Source organism: Capsicum annuum, chromosome 4 (genome assembly GCF_002878395.1).
Source record: "Capsicum annuum cultivar UCD-10X-F1 chromosome 4, UCD10Xv1.1, whole genome shotgun sequence".
Classification (NCBI taxonomy): domain Eukaryota; kingdom Viridiplantae; phylum Streptophyta; class Magnoliopsida; order Solanales; family Solanaceae; genus Capsicum; species Capsicum annuum.
The window spans coordinates 158,953,411-158,960,015 of record NC_061114.1 but is presented as its reverse complement, the minus strand read 5'-3'; positions in this window follow the sequence as shown (position 1 = coordinate 158,960,015).

The following is a 6,605-nucleotide window of genomic DNA, read 5'->3' as shown; positions in this document are numbered from 1 at the left end:
ACTTTCACGGTGAGCTACACAACTCCCTTTAAGCCAAAATTAAAATAATTTGTACAAAAACAAACACATTAATCCAAGATTCATTCATTAAGGCATTTACCACATCATCATACTAATATGCTTGTAAGATAATATATTTATGCCACAAAAATCCTTATAACCATATTGACCCCCAAGTTCCATTTAAAATCCAAAACAGAGGCCACAAACTCACCCAAAACCATATTCATATCCATTAATCCTTTAATGTCATGTAATGGGTTCAAAATAACTTAAACTAAGAAATTAGCATTATTTAAAAGCAAGATTAAAAGTGGGTTGAGGTTAATTCTAATTTCAAGCCAAAATTCATCCAATTTAGGGGAACCCATGCCTCCCATTCTAATAATTTAATTACACCAATTCAATTCTAAAACATTAATTTAAAGCATGGATAATAAATTTTAAACATGAGACAAGTAATTCAATTAGTAGCAACAAAACTCCTCAACCCAATTTCTAAATCCACAATTTAAATTACATAAATATCCAATTAATTAATGCCACAATGTAAAATTAAAGTTAGGAAAAGAGAAACATGTTGGAATAAACAAGAAATTGAAGTCAATTTGAAGTTTAGATCCCAGATGATGAATTATTTTTTAAAATCCAAGAATATTCTTGGGTTTTGAGTTTAAGAGAGAACAAGGATGATTTGATCTTTAAAAATTGAATTGAATAAGGGTTGTTTCATGTTAATAGGTCGTACAGCAGGTCAAAAGACCAAAAGCCCCTTATCCCAAGTGAAAAAAAATTGGCTTAAATTAAAATAGTGGTATGGCACACTAATATCACGAAGGTTAGCCTACGTGCCACACTAATATTGTCGAGGTTAACCCCTATGACACAACATTATCGCAGAGACGTACTACCTCGGGATCCCAAATTGTCCTCGGACCCCTTTTGAAAAATCTAGAACTTCCCAAAACACTTTTTTAATAATTCAAGTCAAAAATAGACTTTACAAACATAGAAGGGTCAAAAATAAAATGATCAAAATATTTAAGGGTCTTATAAGGATGTGATGATAGTGTGATGCTCAATATTGTCGCACAACCTGTATTTACACCTACCAAGTTATGCTTCTAGGCAGGATCCATGGAGGATTCGCTACCCATATACTGTCCAATATCCCTAACTACTCTCACACAGATACATCAATAGAGGGTTTTTAAATATGTCACATTTATGTAAAAAAATCCAATGTTTCCAGTATTTCTACCATGGTACCAATGTTTCATGAATGTATATGATATACGGATGTAATGCTCAAAACCAAATAGAATGAGAGTTTCCCAATCTAACCAATATACCAACCATGGAAGCCAAAATCCACTCAATATGCCAACAATCCAGGAATACAATGTAATCCACATGCCAATAAAGTAAAATACATAAAAATATGCCATTGATACAACATAAATCCAATTTAGGCCTATTTCACCAGAAAAGATAAAATAAAAAATACATATTTGAGACTAGTAACATCATATAAGAACCCATACAGTTACACATAGTAGATAATGTCTAAAATTCCTTAAAATTGTAATAACATAAGCCTTTACTCGGGCATAGCACAATAATATAACCATTTTATGATTATTTCCCACATCCATAGCATGAAACAAATTGCCCAAAGCTCCAAGTCTCAAAAATGGTGGAAGAAATCAAGAAAAATAATTATACATATGGGTATCGATTGCCACTATGTCACAACTCAATTTATGGGTCATGACGTCACTTACGAACCATGCAAGTAGGTAAGCTAAACCATAGCCTGGACTATTCACAATGGGCAAAATTGGTAGAAAATTCCCCAAAAGGGGCAAATATAAACAACTACAGGTTATAAATAAGCAAATAAATAGAAATATGCAAGAGGTAATCAACCATACATATAACCATTCGATGACTTGGTAGAGCCAGTAAAAGAGCTAGCCAAAGTAAAACCCAAGTTCAAAATAAATAATAAAATCTATCTTGAAATAAAAGACTAGATATAAATAAGAGAGAAGGAAATTGGGTGACTCCTACTCCGAGAGCGCACCCTATCTTTGAATCAACCACAACTCGATCATCGAATCAACTACAAAAACCAATACTTGGATCTGCATCAAAAAGGTATAGAAGTGTAGTATGAGTACCAAAACCACGAGTACTTTGTAGGCATCATCGACAACCATGATACAAATATGATAAACTACAAGATAACATAACTAAGTCAAGGTAAAGAGGCGTACCAAAATAAATTCAACATCATTGTACACAAGTAATTAAATAAACTAGAATGATATCATAAAATACATGCAATTTTTACTACAAAATTGGCCTCCATAAGCCAATAAGTGCGGAAAATTAAATAACCCAACGCAGGTCCCTATAGTCCTGAAGGGTACGATTAATTCAAGCATGACCCAACCACCATCATTTACTAAATTCTACGATACAACTATAATCCATCCATGTCATGCCACATTATAACTATTTTCTCGATTTTAGACTTTGCTTATATCCCAATTCTTAATTATTACAACCTAAATTCCTCAATATCATATCATTAGTGTCATGACTAATATCATAGTAAATTTATCGGATTCAAACTAGTAAGTGTGTAATCAAGAACATAATCATCCTTCAGGATTGAATCGGGTATATATATATATATGTGTGAGCAATGCCACAATCATCTTTTAGACTAAAACTAGGTATACGTTGTCAATATCATCATCAATATCCGAACTCAAATCGGTAAGTATATTATTATCATAACCAATAGCATAATCACTAACATCATCAATAACATAACTACTAGCATAATTAATTGCATAATCATTAGACACTAGCACAATTAATGAACATAATCTCTAGCATAATCAATAGCAGGACCATTAGCATATTCAGTATTATAATCATTAGTTACTAGCCTAATCAATGAGCATAATCTCTAGCATAATCAATAGAATAACCGCTAGCATAATAAGAAGCATAATCACTAGCCATTAGAATAATCCATGAGCATAATCAGTTGCATAACCGCTAACATAATCAAAGACATAATCACTAGCATAATCACTAACCACTAAAATAATCAATTAGCATAAACCCTCAATGCCATCCCATCATAACCATTAAATGGAAAAGTTTTAAAATATTACTTCAATAATCATTTTCAAGGCGTACAACAAGCGTATATAAAAATTTTCAATAGCAAACACAAAACTTATCCTAAGGTGGGTCAAGAGTCCACTTCTAATTCCTTAAAATCCATTACATAGAAAACTCTCCCGGACTATGCTAAGGTATCTAAATCCAGTTTTAGATGTTAACTAAGCCAAAATCATCCCTAAGATAGAGGTTTTACCAAAGACACTAGCAGCTTAGTTAATTATGTATAAATTATGGTTTCCAAATAGCCTAAACAGTCAAACTAACCAAAGCTTTTCAAATCAGATCACCAACACCTAAAACCAATCCCAAATCTAACACAATATCATAAACATACTATGAATTACCTCAATCAAAAAGTAGGAAAAACATAGCATATCTGGATCCGATAGAATACTCAAAGAATTCTCTGAATCGCTGACTTTCCCTTCTGAGTTGATTTTGTAGGATGCCATGCTATGAAAATCACAATATACTCTTCACGATAAAAATAATGATACACACATTTCACTATTCGGCCTTGAATTCTAAATTACTCAAAAATCCCATATGGCTCCTATTTATAAAAATCTCATTTCCAAAGGCAACCCAATATTCCTTTATGCTAAAGGAGTAATTACCCTCAAAATGGATCAAATCTGAGCTACGTTAGTGCTAAAATCAAGTCACCAAGTTTTAGAGATTATAAGGAAGAAAAGGGGAAAGTGAACCATGAAAAGAGGAAATTTGACCCCAATTTGTAGGAAAATTGCATAAACAGTTGTTACACAAGCTCCCAAATCACCCACAATTGTTATCTCTAATGTTTTTGACTCTTTAGGGTTTAAGTATCTTGAACATGGATGAGAAATGGGAAAAATTTTGCTGAAATGGGGTATTCATAACCTTTTCGGGTACTGGGGAGTCGCTGTTACGACCCTACTATCGTGACGGTAAAATATGGTGGCTGCCAGGTAAGTCACTATCTCGGTATAAAACACCATAATCACTGTATTTGTACCATAACAAGGGTATCACGATGGTGACCCTTGGCTCGCTATTAGCGTATGCACTAGCACAGCCGATTCCAAGTCTCCATCAACTCCTCATCATTCATCTGAAATTCAATATATACAAATGGAATATGCTACACTACCAAATTTAGCATTAGGACTCACCGACGTTGTTGGAATTTCTATCCGAGGTTGTTTCAACTAAAGCTTGTCCCACTCTAATATTCCATTTTCTTGACTTTCCAGCCAATAGGTCAAAATTATACCCGGTGCCTTCGGACTTAAACCAAGAGTTCACATAGCCTGAAATCAAAATTATGGAGCTATTAGAATAGTCAAAATTATCATATGAGGTCATTTGACTTATGTTCTTTCCCAATAGACATTTAGAATCAACGAAGACTTCAAAATAGGTAATTGGATCTAAAAACTAAACGAACTACTTGGTGACCGAATTGTCACTCCGAGCAAGTCATCAATGACTTGGGGCAAATATGTAAAAGATCTAATCGCAAAATTAAGTAGAAATATGAAAAATAAATTTAATGGTCATTACAATATCCACTACTACGGACTTTCCTCTATAAAAGTAAAGGATACAGATGCACCTAAAGTCTTAAATGAGTTAGGCTATTGGGTCTGTATCTCGCTCTCAATTTCCCAAGTGGACTCCTGCATTTGGCAGTGCCTCCACTGAACTTTAACTACAGGAATCTCCTAAGATTGTAACCGCCTGACATCACTAGCCAAAAATAGTATAGGTTCCTCCAAGAAAGTCAACCACTCATCAAACTAAACTAAATTTCATCTAAGCATATGAGACGGATTAGAATATGTCGCTACAACATAGAAAAATGGAAAACCAAATAGACAAAAACTAAATTTGGAGGTAAGACTAACTCATAAGCCTCCTCACCCATGGTGGAAAAAATCTCGAAAGATCTAATATATCTGGGGTTAAACTTGTTTTTACTCCTGAACCTCATTACACTTTTCATGGGTGATACATAAAGGAATACTGAATTGCTAAGTCCAAATCTCAAGGCACGAAGCCTACAATAAGCATAATCCTTCTGCATACACCAAGTTACTCTCAATCTATTCTGAATCACGCTTACTCTATCTAACGGCTCCTAAAGCAAATCAGTACCACGAGGCTTAACCTCAGAGCTATCAAACTATCTAATTAGGGAATGACATCGTCTACCATACAAAGTCTCAAAAGGCACCATCTCAATACTTGAATGATAACTATTATTATGTGCAAACTCTACCCAGGCTAAGTGCTACTCCCACTAACCTTCAAAATCCATAACATAGGCTTAGAGTATATCCTTAAGGACCTGAATAGTATGCTCTAACTTCCCATCTATCTGTGGATGAAAGGTTATACTAAGATCTACCTAAGTACCCAAATCCTCTTGAAAAGATATCTAAAATCTAAAAGTGACTATAGAATCTTGGTCTGAAAATATTAATATAGGCACACCGTGCAAATAGACTATTCATGAACATATATAAGGGCTAACCTCTTGGCACTGAAGGACATCTGAATAGGAATAAACTATGTCAACTTGGTCAACTGATTCATAATGATCTAAATATTATCGAACACATAGAATGTGAGAAGTGAACAACCAACAAAGTCCATGATTATCCATTGCTATTTCAACTTAAGAATGGGAAATCTCTAAATAAAACCACCCAATCATTGAGGCTTGGCCTTCACCTACTGAAAATATAGAAAACGAGCTACAATGTCTACCATATCTCTCTTCATTCCACTCAACCAATAATGTTATCTCAAATCTCTATACTTGTTAGTTGTACCTCTATGAATGGAATATATTAAGTTATGACCTCATGCAAAAGAACCTAAATCAAGTCATTAATCTTTAAAACATAAATATGGCGATTAAATTTCAATACACCCTCAAAATCTAGGGTAGCCCTCTCGAACGCACCACTCAACACCTAATCAAAAAGAGTGCGAAGTATGTTATCCTCAAACTAGCCTTAATACTAGCAAGAATCCTCCTAGGATCTAAAATATCAAGTTTTACCATCAAGTTGGCTAAGGACTAAATATACCATGCAAATGACCTCTAAGAACTAACATACAATACAAGGTACCTATACTCACTGCCTTTCGACTCAAGGTGTATGCTACTACATTCTTCTTACCTGGATGATATAAGAAGGAAATATCATAATCCTTTAGAAACTCTATCAATTTACACTGCGTAGCATTAATCTCTCTCTGGGTCATAAGATATTGAATATTATAGTGATAGGAGAAAATCTCATAATACACACCATAAAGAAAATGCCACTAAATCCTAAGTGCAAAAACTACTGTCCCAACTTTAAATAATGAGTAGGGTAGTTGCGCTCATGCACCTTAAGATG